This window comes from Oncorhynchus mykiss, chromosome 13 (assembly GCF_057628025.1).
Source record: "Oncorhynchus mykiss isolate SJ-2025 chromosome 13, ASM5762802v1, whole genome shotgun sequence".
Lineage (NCBI taxonomy): Eukaryota > Metazoa > Chordata > Actinopteri > Salmoniformes > Salmonidae > Oncorhynchus > Oncorhynchus mykiss.
The window spans coordinates 56376564-56394629 of record NC_143034.1 but is presented as its reverse complement, the minus strand read 5'-3'; the positions used below and the strand labels follow the sequence as shown (position 1 = coordinate 56394629).

General features: G+C 44.6%; 1 protein-coding gene across 4 annotated transcripts in view; it reads left to right on the top strand.

The window, feature by feature from the left end:
• The first annotated feature begins 518 nt into the window (after window positions 1–518).
• The window catches only part of LOC110485195 (RNA binding protein fox-1 homolog 3), a 396106-nt gene continuing 378558 nt past the window's right edge, over window positions 519–18066 (top strand). For 2 of the 4 annotated variants that reach the window (XM_090196827.1, XM_036941310.2), the window contains exon 1: window positions 546–921. The gene's annotated coding sequence lies outside the window, so the exon portion shown is untranslated. Of the gene's footprint in view, window positions 922–18066 lie in introns of all 4 variants that reach the window. The other 2 variants (XM_036941305.2, XM_036941309.2) reach the window with 2 other exon arrangements.

Sequence of the window (18066 nt, the reverse complement as noted above, 5' to 3'; positions counted from 1 at the left end):
CCGTCTGTGTCCGTGGCCCCACCACCCCCAGCGCTGCACAGCCAACCCGACTCTAAATGAGCTTGCCACTGTTTTCTGATTACTGCCCAGTTAAATAAGATGAGATAAGTTAGAACCACATCTCTCCCCGAGCTGAGCTTGAGAGTTGACAACTCCCATACATCTGCCAGCCAGGGCTATGGCAATTGAGATGGGGTCGGGGGAGGAGTAATTTGTGTACTTGTGTGAATATTCTGTGTGTGTGTGTGTGTGTGTGTGTGTGTGTGTGTTTATGCATGTGTGTGTGTGTGTTTTGGAGCTGAGGGTGGTGTGGAGGGGATACCTACCTCTCTCTCTCTCTCTCTCTTTCTCTCTTTCTCTCTGTTGTTGTTCACTACCTGTCATTGATGAGAAGCCAAGGAGAAGCTTCAGCTTGAAGCTGTCATTGGCCCTCTGTATCTGTCTGCCTCCCTTTATCACTTCCCCCCTCCTTTCTCCACCTCTTCTTATTTATCTCCCTCCCTCCCTGACTGTGATGTGGATGCAGCGTGTGAGCAGCAGCCAGTGAGCGTGCCTACGTTAGCAGTGTGTGCTGTTGGAATCCATGCAGCGGCTGACTGTACTGCCTCTTAAATAGGAGCAAACAGACTCATCGCTCGTGACTCTGACACCACTGAGACCAACGCTCCCTCTCCCGGACTGACAGGCCAATCACAGGACACCCCTCACTCTCTCAGTCACTCTCTCTCTCTCTCTCTGATTCTCTCTCTCGCATTCATTCCTTTGCTCTCTATCTCTCTCTCTGTCTGTAGCTAAGTCTCTCTACCACACCTCGTCCAGTGCAGAGGAACAGAAAGCCCCCTGCCCAGCCCAGGGATAGCCAGACCGCTGAGAGGATGAAACTCTGACAAGCCGACAGACCGCAGGGAAACGAGCACAACTGTGAGTACAACAATTCTTTCACCTCTCAGTCACAGGGACTTAACGCTGACACACACACGCATGTGTGCAGAGCATGCTCACACACAAACACATACATAGCTACCTAACTTGATCCTCTTATGTGCTGTGTCTTTGTCTCTCACAGGCAGACTATTTTACTAAGGGAAGTGTAGGAGTGTGTGTATGGGGAATTGAGTGTTAGTATGTGCATTATATGTTTTTGTATAGCATACTTTTACTGTATCACTGTATACAATATTGATACTTGCACTCTATACTATCTACACTATTCTCTGACTCACTGTCATACATGTGATGATACATATGGAACAGGATTCTTTTAGCTCGTATGATTCCAGTTATAGTGGTGAGAGTATTTTGACAGATCTTTAGTAATGTTAGAAACTGAGGTCTCTTGAATGCTTTGGGGATTTCTCTGCTCTTGCTGTCTCCTTCTATTGGCAATAAAGGCATGATGAAAAACATATCAGGGTAGCATACCCCTTTTATCTCATATCTTAAACGTCTAAGCTGGTATAAGCCAATAGATGCCTAGGGGTGAAAAAAGGGGCGTACATTCTTTCAACCGCTAAAGAATCCCAAGCAATTCCACTGCTTATTGTTTAGTGCTCAGCTAGGGGATGTCTGGGCTGGGTGCAGATCTGTACTGATGTCACACACATTTTTTTGATTATGCTTCTTGTTCATTTCTGGCTGAGGCGATTTCCTATTTCCTTCTCCCATTTGGAGCAGGGTGAGTATAATGTGATAGCGGCTGACACGCGGGGTAATGCCGTTCGGAGGACACAGATTGCATTTCCCCTGGAGAATACTCCCGCTGTATTAAAGACACAACAAGGCTGCTTTGCACTTGTCATCAGCTCCAGTGGTAATGCAGGCAGGGGAGAGCCAGGCGTGGTGTCTACAGCCCTACTCTCCTTTAAACACATCCAATTGGCTCTAATGCCACAGTCTGACTCACAGCAGCATGCTTGGGATGGGGAACAGCTTACAGTTTACATCACATGTGTTATTGTGTTATGCCCGGGCTTTTCTACTCCAGCTTTAACAAAAGGGACAAGAACTGGAATTCCCATGGACAGTTTAAAGTTTCTGTACCATAGGCCCATGCATGTATTCTCTGTCCAAAATGTGTTTAGGTTGGACTACAGTATCCTGTTACAGGATGCTAGTAAATCTATGTTTAATGGTCCTCTTGTAATATCTTGAATGTAAACGAACTGTTGTAGAATAGGTGTGTTGTATTGACACACATGACCAGGTTAGGTCTTTAATTATTATGTTTTTCTATTTAACCATAGACTCGAAACGGTTTACATTTCACATGGCATAGAAAGTGTCAACTAATCCCAGAATCATTAGACTGTGAGAGAGCACTTAGATGTCATACACATGTTTGGCATGTGATGAACACTCCCAGAAAGAATGCCTTCAGGGAAAGAACTGAGAGATCAGAGATCGATGGCTCCAAGGACAGAGAGAGAGAGAGAGAGAGAGAGACTCACTTCCCTTTTCAGCATGTCCTCAAAAAAAGCCTGAACCCAGTGTTTTTGGTAAACTTCACAGAAGCATCCTCTTTTAGAAAAAACAACAACAACAACATCTCTTCCTCAGTGTGTGCTTTGTTCTTGCAAGGCCCCACTTTACCTCCCACTTATGTGACAAGGAGGGCGTAGGATCAATACCTATCAAAGGCCCTGACGTCTGAGGGGCCTACATAACACAGTCACCAGAGCCTCTGAAAACCCAAAGAAAGTTACCTGAGACATCCTCAGAGGTACAGTATGATATTCAGAACACCAAGAGACTGCCCAAAAAAACCTCCCGACAAGAGTCCTTTAAGCTTTCTCAACTAATATAACTTTCATTTTGGAATTTGCCTGCAGCTTTCATGCACAATTCATAATTTATTTTACTGAGAAGTTGGTAATGTTCCTGGTAACACTAAGGCATTTTTCCCATTTCTTTTCTCCCTCATTATTTTCTTAGAGGAAGATGTTTATGGAAAGCAAATTGCCTTATGTGCTGGAAAACATTTAGTTGCATACATCTACATTCTTATAAGCAGACAGACTATCAAAAAGAAAGCTATTATGTATTCCTTCTTCAGCCTTGGGACATCATTTTCATAACTTCAGCCGTTATTAAAGCGCTTTGAAAGGCCGGTTAAAGGAAAAAGCCAATTGTTAAGTGAATGCCATTCTCTGTGTATTATTTATGTGTTCTAGCAGCATCTTCCATTTAAGGGTACCACAGGGTTCAATTCCCGGGCCGACTCTTTTCTCTGTATATATCAATGATGTCGCTCTTGCTGCGGGCGATTCACAGATCCACCTCTATGCAGACGACACCATTCTGTATACTTCTGGCCCTTTCTTGGACACTGTGCTAGCTAACGTCCAAACGAGCTTCAATGCCATACAACACTCCTTCCGTGGCCTCCAACTGCTCTTAAACGCTAGTAAAAACCAAATACATGCTTTTCAACCGTTTGCTGCCCGCACCCTCCCGCCCGACTAGCATCACCACACTGGACGGTTCCGACCTAGAAATTGTGGACAACTATAAATACCTAGGTGTCTGGCTAGACTGTAAACTCTCCTTCCAGACTCATATTAAACATCTCCAATCTAAAATCAATACTAGAATCGGCTTTCTATTTCGCAACAAAGCCTCCTTCACTCACGCCACCAAACTTACCCTCGTAAAACTGACTATCCTACCGATCCTCGACTTCGGCAATGTCATCTACAAAATAGCTTCCAACACTCTACTCAGCAAACTCAGCAGTCTATCACAGTGCCATCCGTTTTGTTACCAAATCACCTTATACCACCCACCACTGCGACCTGTATGCTCTAGTCGGCTGGCCCTCGCTACATATTCGTCGCCAGACCCACTGGCTCCAGGTCATCTATAAGTCTATGCTAGGTAACGCTTCACCTTATCTCAGTTCACTGGTCACGATAACAACACCCCCCCCCCCCCCCAGCACACGTTCCAGCAGGTATATCTCACTTATCATCCCCAAAGCCAACACCTCATTTGGCCGCCTTTCCTTACAGTTCTCTGCTGCCAGTGACTGGAACGGATTTAAAAAATCACTGAAGTTGGAGACTTTTTTTTCCCTCACCAACTTTAAACATCAACTATCTGAGCAACTTACCGATCGCTGCTTCCGTGCATAGTCCATCTGTAAATAGCCCAACCAATCCACCTACCTCATCCCCATACTTTTCAATTTTTTATTTACTTTTCTGCTCTTTTGCACACCAGTATCTCTACTTGCACATCATCATCTGCTCATTTATCACTCCAGTGTTAATCTGCTAAATTGTAACTATTCGCTCCTATGGCCTATTTATTGCCTTACCTCCTCATGCCTTTTGCACACACTGTATATAGACTTTATTTTTCTACTGTGTCGTTGACTTTGTGACTTCGTTGACTTTGTGTTATTGGCTTGTTTATTGTTTACTCCATGTGTAACTCTGTGTTGTTGTCTGTGTCACACTGCTTTGCTTTATCTTGGCCAGGTCACAGTTGCACATGATAACTTGTTCTCAACTAGCCTACCTGGTTAAATAAAGGTGAAAAAAAGCAATAAGGCACGAGGGGGTGTGGTATATGGCTGTTCTTAGGCACGACGCATCACCTGGACACTGCCCTTAGTCGTGGTATAGTGGCCATATACCACAAACCCCAGAGGTGTCTTATTGCTATTACTAACTGGTTACCAACGTAATTAGAGCAGTTTTGCCATACCCGTGGTATACGGACTGATATACCACGGCTGTCAGCCAATCAGCATTCAGGGCTTGAGCCACCCAGTTTATAGTAGTGATTAGATCATTGGTAACCGGTACCAATCATATTGGTTATGGCTGAGGTAGACTTTTCACTCTCTCTAGGCTTAATTACACTTTATGCATGAGGAGCGTTGGTTGGGGGAGCGTTTTAGACCACGGCAAAGTCAAAGTAGGTATGTCGGCCTCAAATCATTGGCCAGAAGTATTCAACCATGGCTGGATGTAAGGGAAAGTATATTCACGGGGTACATCAATGTTGCATTCTTGACTCGTTTAAACATTCAGATGTGCTGATTAAATTATTACTCACTCAAGGGTTCTGCTCCTTGAGCTTTCTGGCTGTTTTTCCATTTATTTTCTGAATTCTCAAGCAGACCTTTGGGTATTGGGTATCAGCAATTACAAAACTTTTAATAAGCAGGCAACGGTATCTCCACATATGCCAACTTCTTACGGTATAAGCATAAGCTGCTGGGGATTGCTGTTAGGCCTACATGTTTTGCAAATATGTGCTAGCTTGATTTAGTTATTTTACCACTCGGTTTTCTCTCTCTGAGAATCATTGTAAGGTTGGTTCACTAGTGTTACTTTTAGGTTCCATAATAAATATTTGAATGTTATGTTTGACATTTTGGTTAAGATGGTATATTAGTCTTGCCCAGACAAGATGTATGGTTTACACACTCTCTGCAACAAAGCAATATGGTGAACAGAAACCGAAGGAAATTGTTATTTTCCACTGTCATGAGACAACAAAAACAGAATTGAGTTGTTTCCTTAACAGAGCTTTGAAAGGTAGTTTCTCTGCAGACCTCTGTGAAAAATATGCTAATTATAGGGCAGGGAGCCACTGAGGAAATGAAAAGCATTACCATACAACTTCATTTGCAACATTTTGGAGGTCGCTTATCAGGAGGGAACAGAATTAGTTCTATCTCGCAGAACAACTTCAATGTAGGCAGGAACATGCCCCAAAGTCTTCCCGGGCTCTGTCGTAAACATGCTCTATGACTACATTGTTTATTTAGTCCATTTCATTAGAAAGTTTAACGGGCCCTGCGTGGGGTTTCGTGGGCCCAGCCACCCGATATACATTTAATCAGCCTGTCCCCCAGCGTTAACCTTCATACCTCGCTTTCCCCTTTCATTGTCAGTCTCTCCAGGGTCACACAAAGTAGCATCAAATATTTATGATATTAATAACTGTCTTTAGGAAAAAACCCTAAATAAATCTTCTCTGTGATAGAGCAGTCCATTCCAGTTAATAAAGTGGTGAAGGAGAAATAAGAGGGTGATCCTCAGGTGAGAGCGGGCAGACACTCATCGCCACAAAACAGACCCAACAACAGAGGGAGATACCACAACAGAAACAACAGAGGGAGATACTACAACAGGGGGGAGATACCACAACAGAAACAAAAGGAATCAAAGCGCTTTTCTGTTATCTTATTGTAGACTGGGGAAAGACAAATGTTACCAGCAGGTCGTTTTGATGTTGGATTTGTGTGTGTGTGTGGGGGAGGGAGGGGGGGGGGGGATTGAGAATCTCCGGTCCCTAGGGGGTCTTCTGCATTGACAGGCTACAAATGTACACGTGCACGCATGTGCACACACACACACGCGCGCACACACACACACACACACACAAAAAAGCTGTTTAGCATTGGAGCCGATTGAGGCAGGGCACAACATTAATTATGTGTTTTTCAGCTGAGGTCTGGTGACAGTGATTAGTGTGTTGTTTTTTTTGGAGAGTGGCAAGCACGCAGCCTAATGAGGAAAGAGCTTTCCTCACTACAGAGTGACCATGCGCTTGATCTGTGTGTGTGTGTGTGTGTGTGTGTGTGTGTGTGTGTGTGTGAGAGAGAGAGAGAGATGATGTTCCTCCAGGCTGCGGCTGGAAGATATACGGATAGTGAATATGACAGGGAAGAGGGTGTTGGGGAGCAGGGGGATCACTGAACTCATATTAGTCTGGAGTCAGAGTTGAAACACCCAGTGAAAGGTCCTTTTACGTAATCAATGTTTAACTGTGTCCTATTGTGATGATTAATATTAGTTTATTGGTCTGCGCCCCTTTGGCTTCGCACTGGGGAAGCAGCTTGCCCGGCTTGAATAGGTCACTACATTAGCCAATCAATACGCCGTGGTGTGCTATTTCTTTTAGGTGAGGGAGCTCAAAATGTAAATGACGTCATCATTTCCTTACCGACAGATGTAGCCTATAGAATACATAATTCTAGATAATATAATTCTATACTAAAAAAATATAGAAGCAACATTCAATTTCAAAGATTTAGCTGAGTTACAGTTCATATAAGGAAATCAGTCAATTGAAATATATTCATTAGGCCCTAATCTATGGATTTCGTCCCACCCACCCGTTGGGGAGCCTGACCCAGCCAATCAGAAAGATTATTTTTCTTTATTACAGACATAAATGTATGCATTATGCTCACTAACAGGGATATAAACAAATTTGTGCTCAACATTTTAGAGAAATAAGCTTTTTGTGTATACGGAACATTTCTGGGATCTTTTATTTCAGCTCATGAAACATGGGACCAACACTTTACATGTTTCGTTCAGTATAGTTAGACTATTGCAGATCTGGAAAAATGATCCACCTACCATTGTTACTATGAATGGTGGATAGGGGGCAGGATAGCCACTTAGACGGGTAGACTATACTGACCTGCGGGATAGTAAAAGTTAGCACACGGAAAAGTGTAGTGCATAAGGGAAGTACCTAAACACTTGATATAGGGTATGTGGATGCAAGCACATGACGAAATGTGGCTAGGATGGAAGACATTATATAGTAAAACCTGCAAAAGAGAGAATGTAAACCGAGGAAAAACACACTAACCTCCCCTGTCCCCAATAAAAATCCACACAACCATCCCCACAGCAAAAACAAAGTGTGACAATTTTGGACCACCCCTCCCCCCAGTAAATTACGATCTGTCCCTTAAGCAGTGGTCTCAGCTCGCGTGGCACATGTTCTCCCCTACTGTGAACAATGTCCCCAAAGCCATTGATGGTGGAGGCGCACAGGAGGGAGAATAATTGGCACAGGATGCAAACGTATTCTTCCCCGAATCCCAGAGGAAGAGGCTCTGGCCAGCCTGATCGACTGTGGACGTGCCTTTTAAAGCTTGTGGTTGTGAACAGGTGGCTTGTCATGGTGTTTATGATAGGCACTGCTAGTGATTATTTTTCAACGTTCTGATTGGCCAAAGTGGTCACGCCTCTGACAGGCTTTCGCAGTGCACACACATAGCTTACAGTTCTTCATCATTCTCACCACTGCCAGAAAAAAGACGGGGAAGAAACTACCATTTACATCCGGGCTGCTATACATAGACTATTTATTTTGTTTAACATTCTATGGTTTTCATAGCATTTTAGTGGTCATTAAATATAATTGATTTAGAATTTATCAGAATACATTTTCCAGAAGTAGTTTTACCAGCACCGTGTATTCTCAAATTGAAAAACTTTGAGAGAGCGCCGCTCCCCCGCGCTCCGGCAACATTACAACCCTGTCAATACGCCGGGATATCTGTTTGGAAAAAGGACCGAGGCCAGCTGCTGTTTCTTGGGAGAGAATTCTAAATGTCTGTGGCCAAACATCTGCATCAGTAACACAGAGATATACAGTATGCTATACTTGTACGTTACATTTAGACTAGGGGGAGCACTCTATTTTTCGTATTCATACATCATTAATATTCACATTTCTTGTATTCAGAAATGTGTGTTGAATCTCTAGATTTTCAATTTCACCTCTTCTTAAATCTTACTTGATCTGCATGTATCATGGTGAATTTCCAATTCCCATGGGATTATTGATGTGTGTTTATGTGGGAAGATAATGCGAGCATATCATGCAGCAACATTTTGGACCCGAACCATCATTTTATTTAGACAGAACAAAATGTGCAGACATTTTTGGAACTAGATGACATGGTTGAAAATGGTCATTTCATCTGAAGCACTGGTCCAGCACATCAGGCCTCCAGTATCATCCGCCCAATCACATTTGTGAAAAAGCCAATGCTGGTGTGCATCTGACTGATACTGTGTCCATTTGTGCACCAGGTTGGATTTAGGCATAACACGTCATTTTCCACACCATTTTGTCTGAAAAGTCGATTACTCTGCCTCTGCAGCCATGGATGTGTCTGGATTGAACATTTATTCTGCATGCTGCCAATAAAAGTCATAGAGGCCGGCTTCCATCAGTGTAATGATATTTCAGCCCCAGTATTAGTTCAGCACTGTTTTACACAGCAGTTTCTGCTCAATTAAAAATAGTCCATATTTAAATGCAAAGAAAATCAGTCGCCTGGCGATCCGTGTGCATTCAGATATGCTGCAGAATGGTTAAGTTATGAAGTTTGAAATTGAGTTTTTAAGCACCCCAATGCTCCACGCCTTTAGAGTTAGTTAGAAGAAGGGGGACTGTTCATTTGTAGCTGTGAAATGTTCCTTTGACGTTATTGATGTAGAATAGATTAACCTTTAAAAAGGTAAGTAAGTGAAATGTGAAATAATTCATTGAGAGTCAGCCATGTAGCAAATGTGATTTTCGCCAGCAGAAAGACCTGGTAGGCCATTACCCACAAACACAGAGGAAAAAAGACCTGGTAGTCCATTACCCACAAACACAGAGGAAAAAAGACCTGGTAGACCTTTACCCACAAACACAGAGGAAAAAAGACCTGGTAGACCATTACCCACAAACACAGAGGAAAAAAAGACCTGGTAGAACATTACCCACAAACACAGAGGAAAAAAGACCTGGTAGACCATTACCCACAAACACAGAGGAAAAAAAGACCTGGTAGACCATTACCCACAAACACAGAGGGAAAAAGACCTGGTAGACCTTTACCCACAAACACAGAGGAAAAAGGACTTGGTAGACCATTACCCACAAACACAGAGGAAAAAAGACCTGGTAGACCATTACCCACAAACACAGAGGAAAAAAGACCTGGTAGACCATTACCCACAAACACAGAGGAAAAAAGACCTGGTAAACCATTACCCACAAACACAGAGGAAAAAAGACCTGGTAGACCATTACCCACAAACACAGAGGAAAAAAGACCTGGTAGACCATTACCCACAAACACAGAGGAAAAAAGACCTGGTAGACCATTACCCACAAACACAGAGGAAAAAAGACCTGGTAGACCTTTACCCACAAACACAGAGGAAAAAAGACCTGGTAGACCATTACCCACAAACACAGAGGAAAAAAGACTTGGTAGACCATTACCCACAAACACAGAGGAAAAAAGACCTGGTAGACCTTTACCCACAAACACAGAGGAAAAAAGACCTGGTAGACCATTACCCACAAACACAGAGGAAAAAAGACTTGGTAGACCATTACCCACAAACACAGAGGCGTGTAGGAGAAGGCCGGGGCTGGGGGCTCCACTCTGCTCTGTTTCTAAGGCCTACAGTACGAATAGCACATTTTGGAACTAAATTGCCAGTCAGAGCTTGGGAAATAAATTCCAGATAGTGTCAGCCCCTGTGTGCTGGTCGTTTGGAAGTTTCGTGTCCTTCCCTCCCTCGCCACTCTCTGGCTTTATTTAGCTGGAGCTGTCATTTCCCATAAATCCTTGGGAGGAGGCGTCCGTCAGGGCTGCCAGTTCCCCTGTGTGGAGCACCTGTAACAGGGGAGGGAAGTGACAGCTCTGCCTGGGAGCTGCCGGGACACTACCGGGTCTGTTCCATCACACCAGGGCTCCACACAGCCATCTCCACTTCTCCCTATGAGGCCTCCCTACACAGGGACATAACACAACATCCCAGGGACTTCAGAACAATTCACTAGCTGCAACTCAGAAATGTCAGGGAATATGGATTTCTATAGTGGTAATGTGATGTACAGTATGTAAACATACAGTATTTATTTGTATTCAGTGTATTATTAATGTTATTGTGTTTGATAGGTAAGATCTCTGGAACGACCTCATTTGGTTATCGGTGTAGGTAGCATGTACTGACATGCCATGACATAGATTTGAATTTCTAGATAGAATGCGGTGTATTAGTCCATTTTCTTGAGAATATCGTGTCTTTAATCATTCGAGAGACTGAGTATAATCCAAATGACAAGACATCACACTGCTCTTTTCATAAAATCGTTGTTGAAATACCATTACTGTCATGGTTGTTGTAAGAACGGGACCAAGGCGCAGTGAATGTTGAGTTCCACATATTTATTTCAAAAGCGAAAACAATAAATCAATAAACGAACAACAAAACGTGACTATGTGGTGCACAGGAACAAACACAAAATAATATCCCACAAAGCAGGTGGGAACAGGGAACCCTTAAGAATGATCCCCAATTAGAGACAACGAACATCAGCTGCCTCTAATTGGGAACCCTATCAAGAGCACCAACATAGAAATATATAACCTAGAACACCCGATAGTCACGCCCTGACCTACTACACCATAGAGAACCAAGGGCTCTCTATGGTCAGGGCGTGACAGTACACCCCCACACAAAGCTGCGGACCCCTGCCGCAAAACCTGAAACCAAATGGGGAGGGTAGGTGGGTGATTAGTGTCGGTGGCGGCTCCGGTGCAGGTCGTAGCCCCCGCCCAGACCCCGGATGCTGCCATCGCGCCCGGGCTGAATGCCATGCCTGGACTGGGCATCGGCACAAAGGAGGACTCCGGCCATGGAGCTGGGTTGGACGCCGTGCCTGGACTGGGCACCGGCGCAGAAGAAGGCTCCGGCCATGGAGCGGGACTGGCCGCCATGCCTGAACTGTGTACCGGCACAGAGGAAGGCTCCGGCCTTGGAGCGGGACTGGACGCCGTGCTTGGACTGGGCACCGGCGCAGAGGAAGGCTCCTGCCCTGGAGCGGGATTGGACGCCGTGCCTGGACTGGGCACCGGCGCAGAGGGAGGCTCCTGCTCTGGAGCGGGACTGGATGCCGTGCCTGGACTCTCCGGACCATTGACCCTCGCTGCGAGGTTCCAGACTGTGGACCGTCACAGGAGGTTCTGGACTGTGGACCGTCGCAGGAGGTTCCGGACTGTGGACCGTAGCCGGTAGCTCCGGACTGTGGACCGTCGCCGGAAGCTCCGGACTGGGGACCGTCTCCGGTAGCTCCGGACTGGGGACCGTCGCCGGAAGCTCTGGACTGGGGACCGTCTCCGGAAGCTCTGGACTGTGAATGCGCACTGGAGGTCTGGTGCGTGGAGCCGGTACAGGTGGCACCGGACTGGTGACACGCACTTCAGGGCGAGTTTGGGGAGCAGGCACAGGATGCACCGGACTGGGGAGGCGCACCGGAGGCCTGGTGCATGGAGCCGGCACAGATGGTACCGAACTGGTGACACGCACTTCAGGGAGAGTGCGGGGAGCGGGCACAGGACGTACCGGACTGGGGAGGCGCACTGGAGGCCAGAAGGGTGGAGCCAGACCAAGTTGCACCAGACTGCTAACCCGATCCCCTGGTCGGATGTTGAGCAGAACACACTTGCACAACATCTCTCTCATCTCTCTTCTATCTTCCCCAATGCCTCCCTGACCGTCTCTGGCACTTCAGGGTGAGTGCAGGAAACAGGCACAGGGCGTACCGGGCTGGGGACGTGCACTTTAGGGAGAGTGCGAGGAGGAGACACAGGACGTACCGGACTGGGGAGGCGCACTGGAGGCCAGATGCGTGGAGCCGGCCCAGGTTTCACCGGACTGATGACACGCTCCTCCAAACGCCTGCGTTGTCACATACTCCTATCCAGCTCCATTCTCACTGTTCACACAAATCCGGGCTCTGGTACTCTCCTTGGGTCGACCGACCACCTCTTTATCTAATCCCAGATGTTCTCTGGCTCTTCCCTCTGCTCAGCCGCCAGCTCCATGTGCCACCCCCCCCCCCCCCCCCCCCAAAAAAATGTTTTATGGGGTTTCTGTGGCCGCGGTCCCCGGCGTTGTCGCCATCCTTCTTGCGTCCTCTGCGACTCCTGCCAAGGAAGGGTCTCCTGTCCTTCCATGATTTCTTCCCAAGTCCAACTTATTTTTCTCATCGCTGCTTGGTCCTTGGTTGGTGGGATATTCTGTCACGGTTGTCGTAAGAACGGGACCAAGGCGCAGCGGATGTTGAGTTCCACATATTTATTTCAAAAAGTAAAACTTAAAGCAAAAACAATAAATCAATCAACGAAACGTGACTACGTGGTGCACAGGCACAAACACAAAATAATATCCCACAAAGCAGGTGGGAACAGGGAACCCTTAAGTATGATCTCCAATTAGAGACAGCGAACATCAGCTGCCTCTAATTGGGAACCATACCAAGAGCACCAACATAGAAATATATAACCTAGAACACCCCCTAGTCACGCCCTGACCTACTACACCATAGAGAACCAAGGGCTCTCTATGGTCAGGGCGTGACAATTTGTAATGCTTGTCGTCTGGGGAAGGAGAGGAGGACCAAGGTGCAGCATGGTAAGTGTTCATATTATTTTATGAAATATGCAACACTAGACAAAACAACAAACACAACAAACAAACAGTCCTGAAAGGTGAAACAAAAACACTAAACAGGAAACAACCACACACAAAACACAATGGAAAACAGGCTACCTAAATATGGTTCTCAATCAGGGACAACAATTGACAGCTGCCTCTGATTGAGAACCATACCAGGCCAAACACAGAAATAGAAAATCATAGACAAACTAACATAGACAACCCACCCAACTCACGCTCTGACCATACTAAAATAAAAAGAACTAAGGTCAGAACGTGACACAATTACATATTTCAACAATCATTTGGGAGAATAAATCAGATGTACAGATGTAGGATCTTAATTTGAGACAGTTTGCTACAGCAGGAAAATCATCCTGAAGCAACAGGAAATGTGAAATATTATGTGGATTATAATTAATGGGCAATTTTGTAGGGATTGATACATTTTTCGTAAGGGAGTCTGAAATTTCAAAGTGGAAATGACAAACTTCAGCAGCCTTTTTAAACCTCAATGACACTACAAGTTTTACATTTCCTGCAACAGGGTGATCAAATGAAGATCCTATATCTGTAGGCCCTAGCAAAGGGACAATAGGCAGCAAACCTGTTAACCAGGTTTGTTGCCTAGTTAACAGTATGTGAATGCGGTCTGCACTTGTTGTACTGCACATGTCATCCTTGACAAGTCAATAAATGTCCATGGCTAAACATTTTACTGACAAGGTCACTGTATCTGTCAATTGTCATTTCACATGGAATAATTGTTATATTATATTTAGAAATGTCGCTTAAAAATGTTTGTGAGGTGAATTTTTTTTCCTTCTCTCATTCAGCTGTCAGCGCACATGCTCCATCATTTTCGCTCCAGGAAATTAGAAAGGAAAAACGTTTGACAGCACAATTTCACAAAACACCGCCACGCTATCATTTCATTTTCTCCCAGACATTTTTTCCTTTATTTATTTCATTATTGTTTTTTGAAAACAGACAGAGCGATAACAGCGGTCACTTTTTGGGTAATTTATCCTTGTTGCCGTGGCGCCGCGCTTTGCTCTTACCTTCTACAGCTTTAACCCTTTAACCCCTGGCCTACGGTGAGTAATTAGCTCGTGTGTCTTTGTCCTCTAGAAGCTGGTGAGACAGTCGCCCTGACTAGATAAAACCAGCTGATTAGCCCGTAAGCAGCTACACTATCGCACCATCAAAAGAGGAGGATTATATGTGGGAGATGACTGAGATGAATAGAAGGAAAAGGACCAGCTATGTCTCCTAGTACCTAGGTTAGATCCTTGATCCACTCTGTCTGGTGTGTTCTGTGATTGAACCACTGTGTCCCTCTGGGCTACAAACCTTAGATGTTCACTGGTTCCTCCATGCCGACGTAATGCAGAGGAATAAACACACAACACATAGCTAACCTTCCGTTACTGCTGGTGTGTTTCTGCTAAGGGCACACGGCTTTGCCCTCATTGTCCTTCCTCAGGCTGAAACGCTGTGAATGTTGTGTGAACAAGGCAGAGAGGTTGTCTGACCTGCCGTCATGCAGACGTGCTGGTTGTACATCACCAATGTCGGCTGCTGATGGCTGCTTATCTCCAAGGTATCGATTGGAGAATCACTGCGCGGGTGGACCAAAGCAGCGCAGCCAATCAATTGGGGCATTTCATTCTCCTTGAAGGTCTGCCTTTTGATCCTCACCACAGATTGGTTGCGTTTGCTGCCTGCGATACTGTGTGCTGTTTTGTTGTATTGGGTGTTATGAAAAAGAGTGGGTGGAGAGTGACGAGCACTTCTGTTTTGACAACCTGCTGCGCAGCACTCCACACGGAGGATGTGTGTGGCATATGTGTGAGGAAGATCCTGGTGTGTTTTACCCCGGCCTCACTGCATAGCACCTTGAGATCCTCACTTTAGAGGTTAATGTGTTACAATTTCAATTTAATTGGAATAAATAATTTGACATAATTTCATTATTGAGGGATTTGGAGGCCAAGGGTCATCCAAACATGGAGCTTCTCTGGGTAATATCCTGCTGCCAACTACTGTTCATCTGCTGTGGTTTTACTGACGGCTTTTCCCCTCAAACCTCTGTCTACAATGAAGGAGATGGAGCTTTGTTGCTGGTGGCCCTGGGGCTGTGGAACACTCTTCTTTGCTCTGTTCCTAACTCAGACTCACTGTCTTTCAGGCTTCACTAAACACTCTTCTTCTCAGATCATCTTTCACTTAACCTCTACAGTTTCTTTAATTAATTCTTTCTTGGTCTTAGTTTTGTTTGTCCATCTATTGGACTGTTCACTGTTCATAGCTTGGAGTAGTGATTGTGTGTTGCAACGCTTTTCATTCCTCTCATGTCCTAGAACACATCTGTGTACATATGGAGCAGCCTTGAGACTGAAATACCAAAATATAGAATTTATAATCATAATTATTATCAAAGCAGTGGATAAGCAGGTTTGCTGATAAGTTTAAATGACTTACAGCACATTTACACCTCTATATTTTTGTATTAATCATTTGAATACCCCATGTTTTCTAGCATTTCTTTACTATGGTAAAACTGTATTAGTGTCATTATTACCATTGTTCTGTTGATACATCATTACCATTGTTCTGTTGATACATTATTACCATTGTTCTGTTGATACATTATTACCATTGTTCTGTTGATACATTATTACCATTGTTCTGTTGATACATTATTACCATTGTTCTGTTGATACATTATTACCATTGTTCTGTTGATACATTATTACCATTGTTCTGTTGATACATTATTACCATTGTTCTGTTGATACATTATTACTATTGTTCTGTTGATACATTATTACCATTGTTATACTGATAAATTATTACCATTGTTATATTGATCAATTATTACCATTGTTCTGTTGATACATTATTACCATTGTTCTGTTGATAAATTATTAACATTGTTATATTGATATATTATTACCATTGTTATATTGATACATTATTACCATTGGTATATTGTTTTGTTGTGAAATAGAATAGGTCAGTTGGTCAGCCTGTCTAGGTCAGCCTGTCTAGGATATTGCATCAGATTGTGGCCAACATGTCTTTGTTCAAAACCAGGACACACAAATGTTTAATATCACAATACTGACAACAGGTTCATTTCACTATGCTTAATTGAGCAGTGCTGAAGGTCAGATGTTTTAAGGGAAAGATCCTACCATATAAAACCATAAGTCATTTGACCCTGGGAGAGCGAGGGAAACCAAACATTTCTCTATAATTCACTTTTAGAATGGAAGATGAACAAAAGCCTGTTATGCCTGTTATGTGTGGTTCTGCCGGCTCCACAGAGTTGACTGTTTGCATAATATCTTCCTCATAGGTCTCCTTAACCTTTGCAGAAGGTTTATTGACTCTGGATAACCTTGCACAGAGCTAGCAGAGGGAGGACAGGAGATGATGAGCACGCTGAGGGAAGGGAAGGCGGCCCGGCCCACATGGAGCCTAGCTTCAACCAGCCCACCCACCCACCCACCCACCCCCGCCCGCCCGCCAGCCAGCCGAGCTCTGCACAGCTACACCTCAACCAGCTCTCTCCCAGCCTGACCTTTGCCTTCTGATCTCTGTTACCATGGAGAAGCCGACAATACTGTGTGTTCTAGCGCTGAAGACGCATAATAGTGTAGCACAATGTGCCTTTAATATACTCCCCACTGCAAATGTATGAGGAAGAATGGACCAGAGAGAGAGAGAGAGAGTTGGAGTGAAAGCGGGAGAGCAAGTGAATGAATTGTGCAGCTGAAGGTTGAAAATGGTGGACAGTCTAGAGCTGCAAGCCGCTGCAAAAAGGCTTATTATCTCTATTGTCCAGAGGAGTTCCTAATGGTTGTCTCGTTCAGAGGGGCCTACACTACGTCAATTTCCTTGGTGTATAATAATTCAGGAAGAATTCCGATTTTCTTGGATTTTGATTAGATTTACAATTATTTTGGTGAAGTGAAATCGAAACTAAATGATTCCATGTTTTCTGAAAAGCTTTCAAACAGAATAAGCTAGCATTCACATCAAAACACGAGCAATTTTGTAACCAGCATGACATGTTCTACGCAAATAGGTATTGGATATTTTACAGAGAGCATCGCAGTAGTCCTTGAAAAAAAGCTATGGATGGTTACATCAACTCTCCTGGAAATATATCATCAATAGATGATGATTTCTGGGTTATACAATAACAACCAGGAAGTGATTAATGTCTGGTCTGTGGGCAGCTTTGCATCCTATTACAAATGTTTTGTACCAGTAACCTGTGTGGGAGGGAGGCTGGAGGTGGGTCAGGAGTAGAGAAAAGACAGAGCTTTCGAGACACAGAGAACCATCCCTCACTCCTCACTGTAGTGGTTAAAGGGCAACCGGGCTCTTAAAGAAGACATTAGCATTTAGATTTGAGACGCTCCCCTCCCCTAACCTCCGTAGAGGGACAGTGGCTGGGGTGCATCGCCAGCACACACTACAGACTTTTAGGCCTTGAGTAGGCCCAAGTGGCAGCTCCCCGCTCCCTTCACCTGATCAATCTCTCAATAGGCCCAGATTGCTTTGGATGACCTCCTTGTGATGAGGCAGGATTGGCCAAGCTGATGCTCTCCAATCGATAGCAGATGGCATCATGGCTCATCAACAATGAAGTGCTTTTAATGGAGGTCAGGGCAGGGAAAAATCTATTCATTTTCATTTGTAAATTGCAGTATGACAATATTCTAATCAAGCTACATTGGTATCAGCTAACTGAGCCTCTATGACCCCCCCAAGTTGACTGACT